This window comes from Cricetulus griseus, chromosome 3, assembly GCF_003668045.3.
Source record: "Cricetulus griseus strain 17A/GY chromosome 3, alternate assembly CriGri-PICRH-1.0, whole genome shotgun sequence".
Lineage (NCBI taxonomy): Eukaryota > Metazoa > Chordata > Mammalia > Rodentia > Cricetidae > Cricetulus > Cricetulus griseus.
The window spans coordinates 255,609,947-255,631,798 of NC_048596.1; the positions used below are offsets into that span (position 1 = coordinate 255,609,947).

General features: G+C 44.8%; 1 pseudogene; it reads left to right on the forward strand.

Moving 5' to 3' along the window:
* Positions 1–19,106: 19,106 nt before the first annotated feature.
* Positions 19,107–19,489, forward strand: LOC118238437 (annotated as a pseudogene).
* The last annotated feature ends 2,363 nt before the right edge of the window (positions 19,490–21,852 follow it).

A 21,852-nucleotide genomic window follows, 5' to 3' on the forward strand; every position in this document is an offset into this window, starting at 1 on the left:
GTGTGTATTCTGGAAGAACAGCGGGCAGCTCAGAGTTCCTTTGTTTAACCTCTGACTCCTCTCCAGCCTCACAACCTTGTTTTTTTTTAAATAGGCAGAATGAACTGATTGCTTCAGAGAAGGTATACATGTGGCCAATAAACACATAAAAAGATGCTCCGTGTTATCATCGTGGGGGAACTGCAAATCAAAATGTTTGAGACAGCACTTTATCCCAATAGGATGACTAGAAGGAAGAGTAGAAAAAGGAAGATTGATACAGACATGGACAATCAGAATCCCCCACATTTCTGTGGAAAACAGGTTGACAGGTCCCCAAACAATGGTTATTTTATTATCCTGAAATTTACAAAAATGCATATCTAGATGTCTGCAATATATTCATACATGCTGTTTACAAACATACACCTAAAACTGACAAGTTGGAAGTTCAAAGGTGGAAAAACAAGCCCTTTGTTTGCTCATGTATTAGTGTGACAACCCATTTGTGTGTGTGAGAGAGAGATCATGATGAGGAACATGTTTACCATGATGTATGTTTATGTGGCAATCTGAGAACAAGAGTCAGATCTTGTCGATCTCTTCTTCCACCTTTTTTTTGTTTGTTTGTTTTTTGTTTTTTTTTTTTTGGTTTTTTCGAGACAGGGTTTCTCTGTATGGTTTTGGAGCCTGTCCTGGAACTCACTCTGTAGAGCAGACTGGCCCTTGAACTCACAGAGATCGGCCTGCCTCTACCTCCCCAGTGCTGGGATTAAAGGCATGCTCCACCAACACCTGGCTTCTTCCACCTTTTCGTGGGTTCCAGGAATTGAACTCGGGTATCCAGGCTTGTGCTGCAAGCTCCCTCCCTCACTGAACCCTCTCACTAGCCCACTAGCCCAACTTTTACAACCAAGCTCCAGGCTCCAGTATAATGAAATAGCTTTTCCTTCTTATGTGAACTCTTGCCACTCAGTGTCTTCGGCTGAGGGATGGAAGTCATCTGATGCACATGCCTCAATCCCAAGTCTCCTGAACTGACTCCATTATCTAAAGCAGAAGCCAACAGTTGGCTGGGGAGTGACAGGTCATTCCATGTACAGAGAATACACACCAAGCCCTGGCCTCCATTATTTCTGCTTATCTCTAGTGAGTTTGACTACAAGAAACTTTACTTTGGAAATAAACTGCTGTAGTGTTTTAAACTTGACAGACTGTTTAACAAATTGTTGTCACACGTAGCTGTTGATTGGGTGTCTCTGGTCCCTTCTTATCTCAGGAAGCATAAATCAGATTCTCAAAGGGCAACTTGGTTGAGTCAGTGAAGCCGGATGCCACCACTTAAAATCTGATTCCATGTAAAGATTTGCAGTTTCACTGTGTCATTTTCAGGGTGGTTAAAGGGACATCCAGGTTCATGCTATGTAGCTTAGGCTGCCCAATTACAGGTGTGTGCCACCACATCATGGATCAAGTGAACAAAGAGTTTTCCCATGAAGCTCTTGTTTCCAGGGGGAAGAGGCTGGCAATGTTCTGCTTCGAGCTTGGCTGAACTTTCCTTCCCTGGCCAGACTGGTGGTTTCTAATGGCTGAAGCGCTGAGCCAAGAAGGTGTGGTCTGGCATGGGAACCTATTTGCAGCCTCTGATCCCTCACCAAAGACCTCCAGCCACCAACTGACTCCAACAACACAGCAGAGAATTAGAAAGAGGTTGCTTATACAACAGGCTCCAGTCACCTCCCAGAAAGGCTGGGCACACCCTGCCATGGCTGTTCATACTTACACTACTGAATACTGCTACCCCAACCAGGCATTGTTTGTATTTTAATAAAAGGAAAAACTAGAAGACTGTTGCCTTCATATCTCATTGTAAATTTTGCTTAGCAAACTATTGTGACAGTCACCACTGTTTTTTGTTCCTTTTTACTCCTGGAGACATTCTATGACACTTTAAACTCTCCTTCAATAAGAAATTTGCACAAGTATACTGTTTAGAGGAAAAAATATCTGTAATCTTCATGCCACAAAAGAATGTAACTAAAATAAAATCCCATCAGACATGGGGCATCCCCTTCATAATCAAGCAGAGACTCTGCTGCTCTACACCTGGAAGATTCTGTCCTCACTTGGGGATATTATGGATCCAAGAATGTCAAACTTGAAGTGATGTCTGCAGCCTGCCTCCATCGGGCAGCTTTGGAGAGTGACACACTAATTGCAAATTTTAATCAACTCATGACAAATGACAAGAGCACCCAACCTCACTGAAGGATAACATCACACACATTTAAAGTATACAATTGACAAGTTTCAACAGATGTGGATGCCAGAAATAACCAACATAGTAACACACTCTGAGTGTCTGTCACCTCCAAAGGCTTTCCTGTGCCTATTGAACACCGCTCTCTTTGGGCCATCTCTACCTTGTCCCACCCCAAACAATACACGGGAGGCGGGGGGCTCCAATCCAGACTGAACAGGTAGAGGCTTCCTTCTGTGCTTCAGATTCTCAACTCAGGGTTGGAGGGAAGGAGGGAGGGGAGTAGGGAGGAAGAAGTAGGGAGAGAGAACAGGTAACATTCCTTCTTGGGACACCTTGCTCTAACCTTGAGTGTCTTGGAGCCCTAGCCCCCACATGCCAGCATTGACCTGCCACCACAAGTTCTGTGGCACCCCTCTTTACATATCTTGTCTGTTCTGTACTGCCTGTGGTCAGCACTAAACAGTGGGTGCCAGAGGCGTGGTGTATGAAACTGTTTGGCACACCCCTGCCTCTCTTCCATGCTGCTTCTCCTTCTGTCTGGGGTGCTCCTGGAGCCTTCCTCATCATCGCTGTCCTGCATCCTGCAGTGCAGCGGGAGCTGCAGACTCTTCCATACTCTCATCTGTTCTCATCACCACCCATCTGAGCTGGTTCTTCCCAAAGGTGCGGGCTCCACTCTTCAGGTCCCACACCACTGTGATGCTTGTAGCACTGAAAATGTCCCCATGCCTGCCTCCAGCCCATTATTTCCAATGCAGGACTGGTGTTCAAATGTCAGGAAACCATGGAACTCATCCCACATGCACCCTGGGAAAGTGACGTGAACAGTATAGGCTTTACACAGAATAGAAAACAGAGTCTGTGAATGTGCCGGCTTCATTTTGTGCCTCAAAATGGGCATCAGAACAGTAGTGCTTACTGGGTAGATGGGGGCTTTGGGAACTTTCTATAGGAGGGTGTGAATGAAAATATATAAATAAATAAATAAATAAATAAATGGACAGGAAAGGACATAACTGCTCCTAGGTATGGTGGAGGAAAAAGTTTATTGTAGATACGTGGGAGAGCATAGTCACAGGTAGGGACATCTGGGAGAGTCCAGAGTGAACATGATGAGGCTGAGCTGGGCCATGTGGGGACAGGGGGAAGGTAAGGGAGAAGAGAGAGACAAGACCAGATGCAGCAGCCAGAAAGCCAAAAATACAAGAAGAGAGGGGTAACTGAAATGTCTGGATTACATAGGGAAGAATCTCTGGGAAGGGCAGTCCAGCCCCTGGGCTGGAGAGTTCAGGGTAAAAGGACAGGGTATGCCAGCCATACTCTGTAGCAGGTAGGGACTAAGGAATGCTAGGAGAACTTAAATATGTAAATTGGCTCCTTGGCCCCCTGGGAGGGAGGAGCTATTGTCCCAGAAACTCACAGGCTGACACATGAAGATCACAAATTCAAGTCCTAGCTGGGACTATCCAATGAGTTCAAGCCGTACAACTTAGAAAGATTCTATCTCAAAATAAACTGTACAGAGGATGTAAATTAGATCAAGGGACCTTATTCCATATGCATGGAAATGCTGCAAGGCAACTAATTACTCTGTGAAACTGCTAGATGCTAATAAAAGTAAAGCCAAACAAAAAATAAAACAGTAAAATGTAAAGGGGAGAGGTATTGCTCTAATGTACCTGCCTAGCAATGTAAGGCCCTAAATTCAATTCCCAGTCTAAATTTTTTAAATAAAAACTCCCGGGTGTTGATGGTGCACGCCTTTAATCCCAGCACTCGGGAGGAAGAGGCAGGCGATCTCTGTGAGTTCGAGGCCAGCCTGGTCTCCAGAGCGAGTGCCAGGATAGGCTCCAAAGCTACACAGAGAAACCCTGTCTCGAAAAACCAAAAAAAAAGTTTTTATGAAAACATAAAAACTCCACAGGAGGAAGATGCAGACTTGGAAGACACTAACCCAAAAGAAAAATTCATAAATTAGATGATAGTAAGATTAAGAAATCCCCATCATCACTGGGAGAAAACCTCAGGTAAATTGACTTGTAAAGAGGGAAGTGTTAGTTTGAGTTCAGAAGTCCCTGTCCATGCTAACTGGCCTGCTGCTGTGGGCCTGTGGTGAGGCAACATATGATAGCAGACTCCATGCTGGGGGAGGAAGAGAGGCAGAGAAGCCAAGGCCACCACCTCCTTCAAGGGAATGCCCTCTATGACCTAAAGACCTCATGCCCCACCACCGACATCAGCTCACAATAACACCAAGCCTTTAACACAGGGGCCTTTGGGGGACATTTGAGATCCAAAACCAGGAGTCACAAATGGGAAAATGTGTTTATAGTCTATGTACTAGGCAAGGATTCCAATCTACAATTAATGAAGAATTGTTATAAGTTACTAAGAAAAAAAAAAAAAAACCAGGGGAAGATGAGCCAAAGAAATCAATACACTGAAGCCAGTCTGGATGGCAGCTGCAAAACAACACAAGGGCCACTGACTGTGAGCATGAATGCAGTACAAGTGATAGACTTTGTGACACATATTTTATCATGATAAATAGCAAAAAAAGTTAATTCAGAAAGAAGAATAAGTTCTTTACAGAAGCAGAGAAAGGAGAAGGAAGGGGAGAGAGAAGAAAAGGAATGAAAAGGAAAGAATCAGGGAGAAAGGAAGGAGAGAAAAGGAAAAAGAGGAAAGAGGAGGAAGGAGAGAAAGGGAGGGAGAGAGGAAGAAGGTGGGGGGAGAAGGAGGAAAGGAGGGTACAAATGTGCAGTGTCCCCCCAAAGAGCCAGGAAAAAGAAAATCAAAAAATATCCATGCTTGCTGGCCCAGCAATGTCCTTGGACGTTCTTGAACTTCGCCATTTCTTCCCGTAATTCTCTCTTTACTTAATAACCTCCCCAGAAGCCTTGAAGAAAAGACGAAAAGACCACCATTTAATTTAGTCGCTTCCAAAATGCTTCCCTTGAAACATCTTCCCAGTGTCCTCTGGGTGATCCTCCAAGTGGCCCTCCCTTCCCCAAACCTGGGTCATCTTTACAATCCCATTTTAGGGGTTCAAAGTAAGCAATAACATTATAGTTACCATGCCGGGCGGTGGTGGTGCACACCTTTAATCCCAGCACTCGGGAGGCAAAGGCCAGCAGATCTCTGAGTTCAAAGCCAACCTGGACCACAGAGTGAGTTCCAGGATGGCCAGGGCTTCACAGAGAAACTCTGTCTCAGAAAACCAAGGATGCAAGGTTGGGGGTGGGGTGGGGTATTTGTTTTCCTGAAGAAGCCTTGGTATCCCATCTCTTTGATGAGAATCTCACAACAGAAGGGAGGGAAGAGGGGAGGGAGGAAGATGAGAGGAAGGGGGAGTAAAGGAAGGAGATGGGGGGCGGGGAGGAAGGGAAGAAGAAAAGAGGTGGGAAGGGGAGAGAGGAAACATCCAAACGAAAACTTCCTTGGTTTCATCAGACTTTGGTGGTTAAAAAAAAAAAGCCAAGCTGGTGAGAAGGCCTTCGTGAGCAAGGTGACCAAAAGCAAAGGCCAGCCAGCTGACTGCTGGAGAGAGGTGGACCCCAGGATCGGAATGTTTAACTGCTGGTGATGACATGGCATAGCTCAGCCTTCCAAAGAGATGGGCAGCTCCCACTCCTGTGTCCAGCAGGCCTGTAACATCACTGCGTAAGAGTTCTACATGCCCATTGGCAAGAAAATGTGCAAGCGCACCGTGACATGTGTATATTATTATTATAATATTGTTGTTGAGACAGGGGCTCACTACGTATCCCTGACTACCCTGGGAATTGCTATATAAACCAAGCTGGCCTAGAACTCACACAGTGTTTCCAAGAGCTGAGATGACACTCCTGTGCCACCATTCTTGGCTCACTTCAGTCTTTTAGGTGAATTTATTTATCTAATTTCTGTGTCTGTAAGTTTCTCTCTCTCTCTCTCTCTCTCTCTCTCTCTCTCTCTCTCTCTCTGTGTGTGTGTGTGTGTGTGTGTGTGTGTGTGTGTGTGTGTGTGTGTGTACCACATGCCTGCAGGGCCAGAAGAGGGAGTCAAATCTCCTGGAACTGGAGCTATAGGCACCACATGGGTGCTGGCAACCAAATCAGGGACCACTGCAGGAGCAGTCAGTGCTCTTAACCACAGACCTGTCTCTCCCCACTCATTTGTTGTTTTTCCTTTTTTTTACAGCAAGTTTTAGGAGCCTCCTACTTATTAAGAAGCTAAACAGTTGTTGCTCTGATTTGTGATGGTGTGAACTTTACTATGGTGGGAAGGGAATGTACATCCAGCAAAAACCTTACTTGTATGAGTTCTTTCCCTTGGACTAGGAAAACCAAAAGGAAACCCCAGTGTCCACAGGGTATGCTGCTACGTTAGAGAGTTGGAAGGTCAGGTGTCTTAAACACATTGGTGACTCATGATTGGATACTTGGATATAACCCCAGCCTAAGTCAAGCAATGCCAGTGTTTTATTTGTAACAACCCCCTTGCTCTCATCCCCGTGTCCCTTGCTATCATCATTGGTGTCTCTTTTTGCTTCCTGAAATCAAGTTCAAAGGTTCCAGCAGACTGGCTCCCATGCAATGAATAAACTTCCTTCGTGCTTCTTAGTGGCACTTGTGTTATGACCATAAAAAGACAATGAGCTCTATGAAGCCTAAATTGAAGAGTACACTAGTCTTAATCAGTAACTGGCCTGTAGATTTGATTACAGACAGGTAAAGGGAGGGAGAGAGGAGGGACTCAGGCTGGGTAATGGGCAAGAGTTGGGTGGAGAAGGTAACTCCAAACATCAGAGAGAGCTGAACAAGTCAAAAGCTAGAAACAAAGAAAAAGTCTTCAGTGTCACACAAAGGAACACGAGAACAAAGGGAAAGTAGCTTGGCACGGCAATATGTTGAAAAAAAAAGGACAGCATGCACACTTGGCCAAGATAGCTTTCCTTTTTCACCTGTGACTACACCTCATCCCACTGGTGGGAACTCAGATTCACAATCTGATGCAGTTGGCTAACTGGTGCAAAGGGAAGAATCAGAAAATATGAGTCCTCACCAGACCAACTACCTCTGATAGAAACAAAAACTTTCCTCAGAGGTGAGAGAAGCAAGGCTTGAGGGAAGAAAAGGTGAGGAAGTCAGGGATGGAGCCCTTGTCTGTCCCAAGCCTAGGGGAGGCCCTGTTGGCTGGAATCTTCCACCTTGCATCCAGGAGTGGTGACCTGCTCAGAACCCCTGCCCCCAAAAAGCTGATCATGGTCATGGGGGAGGCACCAGGAGCTTCTGTGTCTGACTCCGTTAACCAAAATGTCAATTCTTCAAGTCAAGAAATTATTACCTCTTTATTTGTAAAATATTTTCTAAATAAAAAAAAAGGCAACTATGCCTTCTACTTCATGAGGTATGCAAGAGTCATGTTTACAGAGACCAGGACTGTTCCGTCATTGCCATTGGGTATGGGGGTTTGGGGATCTGGTGCCAATGTTAATAGATACAGGGGTTAGGTTGGGAAGACTAGAAAGTTCTAGAGGTGGTGGCAATGTCTGTACAACCTTGGAAACATGTGCACATACATATACATACATATATACATACATACAAATATACACTTGTTTGTTTCTTTGTTTTTCACTAGACTTCTCTGTGCAGTTCTGTGGTCCTAAGGATGAACCCAGAGCCTTGAACATGCCAGGCAAGTGCTCTACCCCTGAGCTCCACCTCCAGCCCTGTGACTATATCTAGTCTTGCAAACTACATGCTTAAAGCTGGTAAGATTATAAATTTCTTGCTGTGTGTTTTACCATGATTTAACAGAAGCAAATAGTTTTAAAAAGGTATTGCACACCTTTAATTAAAGGCAAAGGTAGGTGGATCTCTGTTGAGTTCAAGGCCACCCTGATCTACACAGTGAGTTCCAGGACAGCAAAGCTATGTAATAGAAAGATCATATCTCAAAAAATAAATAAATAAAAAGAGAAAAAGAAAAGCTTCCACAGAATGTTTACCCTCTTTGATGTGGGTTTTTGAATCCTGGAGACAAAATGTTTCTAATGTTCTTAACAAAATGGTGTATGGGGTGAGTGAATATGTGTGTGTGTGTGTGTGTGTGTGTGTGTGTGTGTGTGTGTGTGTATGTGTGTGTCTGTAACCTATCAAGAGGAGTCCTGCCCAGAGCAGGCTCTGCAGTACAAGGAACTTGACCCTTTCAAAGCAGAACAAAGTGAAGGAGTTTGCACACCAGTGAGGCAATGGTTTCAACCAGCAGTTCTATTCAGCTGACACAGGGCCCACAGCGAGCCAGGCATTTGGGTAGGATTAGTGTGTGTCACTGTTTTGCTTATGTTCCTACTTTGCCTTTTCACAGATGATGTCTGTGTCACAGACACATAGCTAAGGGTAGGGCAGTATATAATCCTGTGTTTGCCCTTCCCCTGAAGAAGCCACCAACACTCCATCTTCCACCTTCAGGTCCCCCTATTTTGTGCTTCCAAGTGGGGAAGTGGCCTAAAGTCATTCCAACATGCTTGCCTCAGAGGTCCAAGAGCCTAGCAAAGACTACTTAATGGGGATATTGAAAGGGAGCTAAGATTCTAGAAAATTTCTGAATGAAAACAACAGTTGCAAGCCAGAATGGATTTGCTCATGGCAGCTTTTTATTCAGTGGCTGTCTTGGGTTCTGGCAGGAACACTAGAAAATCTGCCACTGAAGGACACTAAAAGAGCAGCAGACAGCCAGGAGAGGCACAGGGAGGATGACAGGGTGGAAGTGTTGATGAGTGAGGCAACTGGATCCCAGTTCTTCAGAATCCCCAGCTCCAGTCCAGTTCACAGCCTCAGGCCCCATCTGGCTGTGACTGAGGAAGTGCAGGCCCAGAGCCAGCAGAAAGCAGCCTTGGGGCAGCTCCAGTTTCAGTGGAACTGGACCACGTGTTATCCTGAGACCAGTAACCTGACACCCAACCCTCAGAGCCAATTATGGCTTTTGGCTCTGGTGGCATGGGAAGTTGAGGCCACTTGACAGGCACCAGAAATGTCTGTGCCTCCAGCTGGTTGGCAAACTCTTGCGGGAGTCAGGTCTTTGATGGAATGAATTTGGATACAAATCAGATATTTGAATGAATGCTTTCGCTCTCTGGCAGAGCCCCCTGTTCAGCCTAGCCCCACCCGCTTCTTTTCATATGAGATCTGGACTTCTTTTAAAGTGTGGTCTTCTTGATACCATGGACCAAGTGGCTGTGTCCAAGAGTTCGTTCGGGGTTACTGTCAGGTCCTAGAGAGGGAATAGGTCATCCCAGCTCACCTTTCTGGCTGAAGAGTGGATGCCAGGAAACCAATTCATTTGTCTGCCAGCTGCACATGGTTTCGTTATTTCATCACTAGGTTTGGCGTTTACGCCAAGTAGCAACTTGCATCTGCTGTCCTTCAAAAAGAAGAAACAAGGCAAATTCGCTCACTTCTTTTTCAGCTCCTGGGCTGAATGGGAAAAGGAAGTACTCTGAGATACTCATTGTGGTGCAAGCAATCTTGCTTCCTTTTGAGAAGCAGAGCTTTGTGAAAGGTTTTTCTTTTTTTTAATCCATAAATTAAATTGAGACATGTAGATATTTTACAAGGCACCTACTCCTCCATCCATTTTGCTTAATTTGTTTTGATACAAGGTCTCATGTATCTTAGACGATCCTGGAACTCGCTGTGTATCTGAGAATGACCTTGAACTCCTCATCATCCGCTTCAGCCTCCCATCTGCACCAGTGTGCCATGCTTCCTCCCTGCACTTCTAAAGAAAGCCTGGAGAAATGTGAGCTCTTTTCCCACGTACTGCCCTGAACCCTGAACCTACACCCCTGGCTGCCTGTTGCTAAGGCTGGCATTTGGTGACATTTGGAACGGCCTTTGTAGGAAGTGAAGGGATCCAGCAATGCACTCTTGTGGGATTCCAGGAAGCCCTAGAGCTGGCACCTTCCTGTGTCCCTTGGCAAAGCTGGTATGACAATTTTCCATCAGGATGTGATCCAGGAAAAGCCCTGCTTTTCTCTGTCCACCATGCCATGTGGTTCTGCTACTGCCCTGCAGATGGTGCATGTCAAAGGCCAGCTTGCCCTCAGCATGCTTTCACCCAGATGTGTGCTCTCCTGTAAGCACCTTTCTCCTCCCATCTTCCACCCCTGCATCAGTCAGTGACATGGAACATCTGTTATACCAGCAATGATGAACCCAAGACACGGGGTTAAAAGTATTTACCCTTAATCTAACAGAATTGTGTCTTCTGTTTTGTTTTTTGTTTTTTCAAGACAGCCTTTTGTGTGTGTGGCTGTCCTGGAACTCACTCTGTAGACCAGGCTGGCCTCAAACTCACAGAGATCCACCTGTCTCCACCTCGGGAGTGCTGGGATTAAAGGCGTGCTACCTTGCCCAGCTCAAGAGGGAATTCCAGATTGAAGGGTTTAAAGATCTGAAGGCTGTGCGCAGACCTAGAATCAGGGCTTCCTGCCACTGTTTCATGTTTCTCTCTGGCCCACGGGACCCAGAGTCCCCAATCAGCCCCTGCAAGAAATCTATAACCTTTAGACTGAGAGCAAATGTGCTGTGTGAGAAATAATTCCTTCTCAGTCTCACAGTAGAGAAACAAGCAGTTGTTCACTCGGCAAAAATGTCAGATTTCCTGGAGTCTAGTAGTGACATGAGCTCCAGGATTCACGATACCAAAGAAGACAGCTTTGGTGAATAAGACAATGTATCAGGGTTCCTGTGGAGAGCTCAAGCACACACGGTTAGGAGGTCCCTTCTTCGTGGTTTCAGAGGTGGGTGTTTCATGTCATGTAGTTGATGAGTAGCTTCCAGTCAGGTTGTGTTTGATTCCCAGTGGGCAGAGGAGAGGGAAAGTGTCAGCCCTTTAGTTAACATGTGACCATCACACAGAATATGCCTCTGGTGGCCTCTAGTCTGTGTTCAACAGACTCCCTCTGGGGAAGTAAAGACTACAGATTCACAGTACAGTGTGGTTCCTTCACAGCAGCTGTGAGAGAGAGAGAGAGAGAGAGAGAGAGAGAGAGAGAGAGAGAGAGAGAGAGAGAGAGAGAGAGACTGGCTGCTACAGGTGAGTGTGGCCCCAGGAGCCCCTGGCTTAACCCTAATAATGGTACAAATAGGTACCAAAATCATAAATGATGGTGAAAGATTAAACTTTTCTCTATTATCAGGAACAAAACAAGGGTGCTCATCTCCCCACTTCTGCTCAGTGCAGCAGTGGCAGCCATAAGCAGAGTAACCAGGCAAGAGAAAGAAACACAAGTAAGTATATAAACCACAAGCGAAGATGCCAAGAGCCTCTGTCTACAAACATGGCCTTACATATGGAGTGCCTGAAACACATTAGAACTGTTAGAACTAATAAGCAAATCCAGGAAAGCTGCAGGATATAAAACTAACATGAAAATTCAGTTGCATTTCTCCATATAAACAGTAAACTATCCTCCCCAAAAGTGATGAAGACTATTTTTATTTTTTCACAATAGCTACAAAATTAAAATATTTAGGAATAAATTTAACTAAGGCGGTGAAAGAACTACTCAGAGGAATCCAAAGAGTGATGTGGGCAGTAGTCTTGTTCTGCCCTGCACATTGCCCTTTGAAGTACACACAATAAACCTGTTTGTTTTAAGGGTAGAGGGAGAATTGAAGAAGACACAAACAAATGGTAAAATACTCTATATGCATAGACTGGAAGAATTTATATTGATAAAAATGTTCTTAGAATCCAAAACTATCTATAAATTATTATAATCCCAATCCAAACACAAATACAATCCAACAAGAATAAAGAAAACAATCCTCCCATTTTAAAGAAACCACACACACAACAACAACAACAACACAACAATAACAATAACAATAACAACAGAACCCCACGAAACAGGCAAAGAATGAAACCAGAAGGACAACACTTTTGGTTTGGTTTGGTTTTTGTTGTTGTTGTTGTTGTTGTTGCTTGAGACAGGGTTTCTCTGTGTAGCCCTGACTGTCCTGGAAATCACTCTGTAGACCAGGCTGGCTTTTAACTCTGAGATCCACCTGCCTCTTCCTCCCAAGTGCTGGGATTAAAGGCATGCTCTACCACTACCTGGAAGATCACACTCTTTGATTTCCAAATCTATCATAAGCCTCCAGTTATGAGAATGTCACATTACTAACATAAGACAGTTTGGAAGATCAATGACATGGAACAGGGTCAAGAATAAACCCAAGCACTTATAATCTGTTGACTCTTCACAATGATGCTGAGATACACAAAGGGAAAGGAATCCTCAGTAAAGCATTCTGGGAAAACAGGATATCCACATGCAAAAGGATGAGATTCAAACTCCACCATACCATACAGAAAAATCAACTCAAGTGGATTGAAGGCATTGACATGAGACCCGAGGTTATAAAACCATAGAAAACATAGGGGCAAATTCAGTGGCAGGGGTCTTGGAAACGACTTCTTGGATATGATCTCAAAGCGCAGACAGAAGCTAAAACACCAAACTCAAAAACTTCTGTGCAGCAAAGAGACACCTTACAAACCCATAGAGACTACTTGTGAACATCTCAGCTGATGGGTGTTTAGTATAAAGCACTAAAAAACTCAAACCTAAACAGCAGAAAAGAATAGCAATACCTGTTACACTAGGAATGATGAGCCCAAGACAAAAGTGTTCTCCCCAAATCAGGATTGAGGTTTTCATAAAGGATAGAAACACAGCAAGTGAATTCTCAGACAAAGAATTGTGCCCCTGATGGAGAAATGGGGTCTTTTATAGCAGTTAAGAGAAGTTTCCTAGCCGGGCCAAGGTGGCACACAACTTTAATCGCAGCATTCAGGAGGCAGACACAGGTGGATCTCTGAGTTTGAAACCAGCCTGATCTACAGAGTGAGTTTCAGGACAGGCTCCAAAGCTGCAGAGAAACCCTGTCTTGAAAAACAAAAACAAAACAAACAAGAGAGGCTCCTTGGCTTGCTTCCTGAGCTATTTGTATTGAGTCAGGAGGTAGATTTTAGACACTCTTTACCTCGCCTAAGAATGGCCAATGAAGACATCAGGATTCATAAGGTTAGGCTTTAATGATCTCCATAGGACAGTACAAGTCACTGGGTCAGTCTCCACACAGTGAAGGGTCTGATTGTTAGAGAGTAGGGTAAGGCTGTGTGTACACAGAAACATAAACACATTTATGTCTTTCCACAATGTCAGCATCTACTGGCCCCTGGGGGTCAGCGGCAGCCATGAGGCAGATAATCACACCTACCCTGGTTGTCTGGCTGAGGTAAACTCAGGTTCTTTAATTCTCAATTATTAACTCTCAGAGCACACAGTACACAGTAAATATATCCCTGTGTATATATGGGCTTTACAGGACAAATGGAAGTTAAAGTGACTGTATCAGAGGAAAAGGTTTCAGAAGTGGGCTGAGAGAATCTGCACAGGTAAGATAACAAGGAGACTAGTGTCAGGGAACAGCTGCTGGAGTCAGTTTGAGAGCACAGCTGTGGGATGAAGCTTCAAGGTGAAAAGTTGAACTAGGCTACAAGAGCAGGAAATGGTGAGGTCAGGTCCAGGTCGAGATGGGTAAAAAGTTAGACAGGCAGGTAGTCCCAAGCTGCGCCAAAAAAAGGGTAAAGAAGATAAGGGGAGGCTTCGGGGACAGTTGGCAGTCCTCTGCTCTCCAGTCTCTGATGTACACAAGAGGTGAAAGACAGGTGGGAGCATCGCCACCACAGGGTCAGGTGTCCATCACCCTTCCTGTCTGTCTGGTGTCTGTTAAGTTCTTGGCCCTGGTTTCTCTGATATGATTTTGACACCCATGTGTCCCTATAATCTCAATTCACCCAGAAGCCTTTCTGCTTCCAGGAGTGTTAACTATCAGTCTGTGCTAACAAGTGAAATTTTTGGCTGATGGTGTGGTTTGTGGCTCTACCCAGGGCCTACACCCATTCCCTTTCCTCAATGGAGTAAAAAGGCTCCTTGTAAAATATCTCTCAAGGCAAAGCACAGCCACGATTTCACATACAGCAGAGTAGCTTAGAGCAGGACACAGCTTATTTTTAACATTGGTTTTGATTCTTACTTTTGAGCCTTTTCTTTTGGGCCTTTCTGTCTCTATAATAAACTGTTTGTAACTTTGGTAAAGAACCTGAAGAGACATTTGTAAAAAAAATACAAAACAAACAACAACATGCAATGAGTTACTGTAGACTGGAAACATCTTCTGCCCAGTTTCCCCAAAGTGGACTGAAGCACAGCCTTGGGGGAAATGCAGACATTTTGTTTTGGTTTTGAGATCATATTTCACTATGGGGAATTCATTTATGCTTCTGATAACATCGGAGAAAAAATGTTTATTTTCTCACTTATGAAAAATGAAACCTGAACATGGGTCTCTGAGCATTTATGTTGGTAATTTAGGCAACTGGATCAACTGTAGCACGATAAATAAAAGACCCAGAGACTGATACTGTGATTCAAGCTTCAAGCTGAAGATCAGAGAAGCAAAGCAGCCGGCCACTAGCTCTCACTCTACCTCAGACCAAAGGAGTGATCCTCAAACTGCTCCTGACTTCACTGCTTCTCAGATTCACTCACACTGCTATGCTCTCCTCAACATGGCTAAAGACCAACTCTCAGACTGAAGGCCAGTTCTGAGATCCTGTTCCTGTCTTACCTCCCTAATGCTGGGGTTAAAGGGGTATGATCCCAGGTGCTGAGATACCTTTGTGTGAGCTGTTTCTTTAGGACTGGATCAATTTCTTAAAGTCAGTGTGGCCTGGAACTAACAGAGATCTGTCTGCCTCTACCTCCCAAGTAGTGGGATTAAAGGTGTGTATGTACCACCACCACCGCCTAGAGATAACTAGTGTGGCTGCTTTGCTATTTTGATCTCCAGTGGCTTTAACACATCATAAACAGTAGTCGACCTTACCTAGTTCAGGCACTCTCAGCTTTTGTACATCACTCACTCATTCCTTCATCCATCGTATAAACTTTTCTCATTGCTGTGACTAAATACATGACAAGAAAAAGTTTAAGGAAGGAAAGGGTTCTTCTGGCTTATAGTTCTAGGGGATACATTCCACCATGATAGGGAAGGCACTGGTGCAGGGGGAGGGCTCTGGCTGGTCATACTGCATCTGCAGTAAAGAAGCCCAGAGTGGGGCTGGAGAGATGGCTCAGAGGTTAAAGCACTGACTGTTCTTCCAGAGGTCCTGAGTTCAATTCCCAGCAACCACATGGTGGCTCACAACCATCTGTAATGAGATATGGTGCCCTTTTCTGGCGTGCAAGCATATATGGAGGCAGAATGTTATATACATAATAAATAAATAAATCTTAAAAAAAAAGAATCCCAGAGTGAAGAGGAAATGGGGACAAGCTGCAAGAGGCTCTGTGTCCTAAAGTTCCACAATTTCCCAAAATAGCATCACCATGCCAAGTGTTCAAATGCAGGTGCCTATGGGGGACATCTCACATTCAAACCGTGACATCCACCAGTGACTGACACTTTCTAGGGCCTGGAAATACAAAGATTGACAAGAAGAAGGGTGGTAATGTGAGATGTATTAATAGATATTTCTTTAAAACGATGGGGATTCTGACACAGGCTGAAATCACACATGAACTTTGAGGACATGGTACTGAGAATTCGTCAGTCCCCAGAAGACAAGTGCTGCATCATCTCACTTATACAACAAGCAAACTCATAGACACAGGAAGTAGAACCGAGGTATCCAGAGCCTGGGGACAAGGCGAAACACAGAGATACTATGTACTAGGGATGGACTTTCTGCCTGGGATTAGGAAACTTCTAGAAGTGGCAGTGGTTGTACAACTGTAAATGTGAATAATACCACTGGGTTCTATGCCAAATAAAGTTATTGTGGTCCATTTTATAAGTTTACCACAATTAAACAAGAAAAAAAAAAAAGGAGGAAAAAGGATTGTCAAACTGTGGCTCCAGCCTGCAGGGAAGTCTTAACTCTAGAATGGAAAGGATACAGTCTCAGAACTGACCATTTCATGCAGAGTGGAAGCTGTGCAACATGGAGACCTTAGGATGTGTGGAGCCAAGACCCCCCCCATGGGGGGCACCTACCTTATCAAGGGCCCCTGAGAAGAGTCCCCCCGAAGGCTGACCCCAGTGCTGACTCCCAAAGAGTGGCCAAGGTCAAGTGTATGTGCCACCTGCAGGCCATGGAAGGAGAGCAAGGATGTTCCTCAGGAAGGACAGCAAGTGTCTGAGAGAGAACTTTAAGTTGCTTGTCTGGAGTCAGTGAATGACAGGGCAGGAAGAAGAGGCCACAGAGAGACAGACCTTTTAGCCTGGTGATGAGGTGGAAACCCCAGGGGCATGCTGACATTCTGATTGTCCTCTCCAGCAGGCTAACTTCAGTGGATAGTCACTATTCTAGTTTCATTCTGTTGCTGCAATTAAAACACTCTGACAAAAAGCGACTTAAGACAACGTCTTAGTCGGTGTTCTGTTGCTGTAAAGAGACATCATGGCCAAGGCAACTCTTGTAAAGGAAGCCTTTAATTGGGGCTGGCTTACAGTTTCAGAGGTTTAGCCCATATCATCATGGTGAGAAGCATGGCAGCGTGCAGGCAGACATGGTGCTGGAGAAGGAGCTGAGAGTTCTCCATCTTGATCCGCAGGTGACAGGAAGTGAACTGAGTTCCACCTTGGGCATAGCTTGAGCATATGTGAGACCTCAAAGCCCAATTGTACAGTGACACACTTTCTCCAACAAGGCCATACCTTCTAATAGTGTCACCCGCTATGGGCCTGATGCTGCAAACAGTGAGCTGAGCCATTGACATCAGTCATCAATCAAGATAGTCCCTCACAGACATGGCCATAGATCAATCTGATTTAGGCAATTTCTCAATTGGGACTCCTTCAGATGACTCTAGGCCATGTCAAGTTGACTGTTGAGACTAACCAGAGCAGCTATCCATCTTTCTTATTAAACTGAAAGCAGAGAACATTAAATTTACAAATGAGCAAGCCACTTTCTGATCAGTTCAGCATTCTGAATATCACCCAAGTTTCAAATGTTGTATATGCACGACCTAGAAATGCAGCTGAGTTGATCAAATGTTTACCTAGCATTCAGGAAGCTCTGGCTCCCATCACCAGCACTGCATAAAAACCAGAATGGTGGAACATACATATAGTCCCAGGCCTTAGGAGGCAGAGGCAAGAGGATCAGAACTCAGCAACATAGGAAGCTCAAGGGCAGCCTGGGAAACATGAGACTGTCTGGGGAGAAAAGGAAAATATTAGGCAAAAATTCATAAGCACAATTTGAAAGTGCAACCGGTGAGTCTAAGAGGAAAAGAAGGATGTTTCTCAGCCATGTAGAATCTCATCCATACTGCCTGTGGTAAACTGTTGCTCTGGTGGTGCTCAGTGAACCACTTCCCAAGATTCACAATCTGTCAATTCAGCCCTTGGCCATGAGAGTAACTTTGGTCAGTGAATCATAAGAATATTCCAACTGGATCCTTGAGCACTTTCACAATAGGCTTTACCTTTCTGGAATGTTCCTTACTAGCACCCACTGTGTTGTAAGAAAGCCCAAACAGCTACAAAGAAGCCCACATAGAAGAGCACTGAAGCCTCTGGTCAATAGTCCCAAATGACCACCAAACCTGCCACCAGAACCAACCTCTAAGTGTGCGAGTGAGGTCACTTAAGACCTTCCAGCCAACCACCATAGTGTCAGAGAGAACCACCTTCTTTCTTATCAATAAGCAATATCATGGAAAATAGCAAATTGTTAAGTGATTAAATTTGGGGGAAAATTTGTCGTCTAATAATGAATAACTGTAACAAGTTGTTTTCATATTTCACTTTCATTTTGGTAATGGATAAAGACATTTATGAAAGATAAAAACTTTAATTTTTAAATCTTCAGGTATAGAATGAAACATAATGAGAAGTTCTGGCTTGGCTGCCTACTTTACCCTGTGGGCCATAGTGGGGTCTATCTGTGAAATTGAGTCACATCTGTTCCAAGGGACTTTCATGGACATTAACTGGTGGAATGTTGTTTATAAAGCTTAGCTTGCCTGAATACTCAATGACTGCCCAGAAATGTCAGCCATTGTTATTACTCAATCAAATGTATTGGCTTTGCTTTTCTTCTGAGAAATTTTGAATGGATGGGGCAAAGTTTACCAATTGAGAGAAAGGAGAACATTCTGGAAGTTCAAAAGGCATTATATGCTCAAAACTTTCTCACAGGCACAAAGAGATGCAAACCTGTCAGAGGCCTAAGATGCACAGGACAAATCTTGGCTGTTCACATATCTGAGACAGCCCTGCATCCTAGCTTCTCACCCAGATGACTGCATTAGGCATTAAGGCCTAAGAGCCCAGAGTCACTGGCTTTGCAGAGTATGCTGTCTCCAGGCTGCCAGCTGTGATCAGAAATGAAAGCCTGGTGTGAATTCTTCCTCAATCAAGGGAAAGAGCCCTAGCTTTCGTCCTTAGCTAATGGAAGCAAAGAAGGTAGGCAGGACGACCACCCCACCTCCAAACCTGGTTTTCCCTCAGAGTGTACAGTGTCAATGGAATAATGACCCCATGTCTGAATGTCCTCACTTAGCTGTTTTATTAGAGGTGTCCCTTGCAGATGGCCTTTACATGGCTGGGGTGGATTTCAGTAGTCACACTCACTCAGCTTGCTGTGGTCATTTTCTCCTTCTACCCCCTACCACAGCTCAATGTGGATTTTAATGGAGACAGAAAACAGTAAGTTCAGTCAAATGGATGGATTCATGAGACATGAGACTAAAGGGGGGGGGGGAACTTGTAGGCAAAGATCCATAAGCTCAATTAGAAACTCCAGCAGGCGAGGCATTAGTGTCCAGCCTGCAGCGCATGTGTTTGAGGCTGACTGCTCCTTTCATCGTGCTGAGCCTGCCAGAAAAGTCGCCATGAGCAAGGCTCACCCTCCCGAACTGAAAAAATGTATGGACAAGAAGTTATCATTGAAGTTAAATGGTGGCAGACATGTACAAGGAATACTACGGGGCTTTGATCCCTTCATGAATCTTGTGATTGATGAATGTGTGGAGATAGACGGCAACTAGTGGGCCACAGAATAACATCGGCATGGTGGTCATACGAGGAAACAGCAGCATCATGGTAAAAGCCTTGGAAAGAGTCTAAACAATGGCTGCTCAGCAGGAGTTCACATCCTTCCCCAAAGGACTGTTTGACTGGGGTGTTATAACTGGGTCACGTACATTTTCATAAGAAACTTTTTGCTAAATAAACCTTTATGATACTCAGAAAAGCAGAAAGGGGGAGGGGAGGGAGGAATTAACTCCAGCAGGCAAGCATTTAGACTATCATCCACACACCTATGGTAGGCATTGCTTTGGTGGTGCTCATTGAACCACACCTCAAAGATCCATGCCCTTGTGTTGTCTCCTATGTTAATTCAACCCTTGAGCAGCCCTGTCCTAAAAGACAGTGCACAAAATGCTCAGTTCTGTAAATAGGGTCATCATTAGTTCCCGTAAGTAATGCATTGTTCTGATACACACTCTCCATTCACCCTTAGAGGAAGGTGGCCCCTAAGCTCAGGCTGGGGAGATGGTGTCCTACTGAGAAATGCCTTCCCAAACTTGTACACCAAGGACCCAGAGTGTGGGCTGGAGGGTGGACAAAGTAGTCCTATGTAGAAGTTCCCTGGTGGCTTTTCTCCACAGGAGGAAGGTCCTTCACTCCGCATCTCAGCCCTTCCTACATTCTTGCTGTGCCTTCAGTCATGACAGTCCTATCAGATTGAACTAATGAGCTTGTGAAGTAGGGGTAACTATCCTCCCAAATGTCCTCCCCTCAAAGAGAGAAGCCCATTCCCTTTTTTCTGCCAGCCCCACAGTGACTGTCAGGTATAAGCTTATACCTCCATCAGTCTGGCCCATGAGTATGTTTATGGGATATTTTCTTGATTGCTGGAAGATGGAAGAGGGCCCAGCCCACAGTGGGAAGTGCCACTCCTGAGCATGGAGGCCTGGGCTGTAGTGGAATACTAGTTAAAGATGTCTTACATCTTTTATGCTGTGGAATATTTATTTAATGGTGCAAAGATGTGTTGCATTCTTTTTGTTTTGCTTTTCAACACGGGCTTTCTCTGTGTAGCTTTGTAGACCAGGCTGGCCTCGAACTCACAGAGATCCACCTGCCTCTGCCTCCCGAAGTGCTGGGATTAAAGGCATGCTCCATCACTACCAGCTATGTTGCATTCTTTTATGTTGCATTTGTTTAACTCTGTAAAGCTATGTTATACTGCCTGTCTAAAACACCTGATTGATCTAATAAAGAGCCAATAGCTAGGCAGGAGAGAGAAATAGGTGGGACTGGTGGGCAGAGAAAATAAATAGAAGAGGGAAGAGGGAGGAGCAAGAAAAGGAGGAGAGGAGGATGCCAAGGGCCAGCCCCCCAGACAGCTATGGAGTAAGAAGAAAGGTATGTAGAATAGAGAAAGGTAAAAGCTCAGAAGCAAAAGGTAAACAGGATAATTTAAGTTAAGAAAAGCTGGCTAAGTATTATTTGTAATAGCCAGAACCTGGAAGCAACCTAATTGACCCTCAACTGAAGAATGGATGGAGAAAATATGGTACATTTACACACTCAGCAGAAGAAAACAATGGAATCTTGAAATTCGAAGGCAAATGGATGGAACCAGAAGAAACCATCCTGAGTGAGGTAACCAAGTCACAAAAAGACAAACATGGTATGTACTCACTCATATATGGATTTTAGACATAGTACAAAGAATTGCCAGCCTACAATCCATACCACCAGAGAAGCTAGGAAACAAAAGGACCCAAAGAAAGACATATATGGTCCCCGGGAGAAGGGGAAAGGGACAAGATCTCCTAAGCTATTGGGAACATGGGAGGAGGGAGAGGGCGTTAGGAGAAAGAGAAGGGGAGAAGAGGAAGGGAGAGGAGACATGAAGGAGCAGGAAGATCGAGTCATGGGAAGAATAGAGGAGAGCAAGAAAAGAGATACCTCTGTGAGTTCAAGGCCAGCCTGGTCTCCAGAGCGAGTGCCAGGATAGGCTCCAAAGCTACACAGAGAAACCCTGTCTCAGGGGAAAAGAAAAAAAAAAAGAGATACCATAATAGAGGGAGCCATTATAGGTTTAAAGAGAAATCTGGCACTAGGGAAATGTCCAGAGATCTACAAGGTTGACCCCAACTAACAAACTAAGCAATAGTGGAGAGGCTACCTTAAACGTCCTCCCCTGATAATGAGATTGAAGACTACATTATATGCCATCCTAGAGCCTTCATCTAGTAGCTGATCGAAGCAGAAGCAAACACCCACAGCTAAACACTGAACTGTAATCCAGTTGCAGAGAGGGAGGAGTGTAGGAGAACCTGTAGCTACACCTGCTTAGGGGCTGGCTACAGGTGTGCGTGAGAGCGTGGTCAGGGTGACATAGAGTGAGAGGTGTTCAGGTGGCTGATTTCGGTTTTGCTTTCGGCTTGCTGTACAGACTGCTGCCGCACCAGCTGGCTAGGTCGCTCTGTAAGTAAGGCTTTTTCCCTACTAAAATCC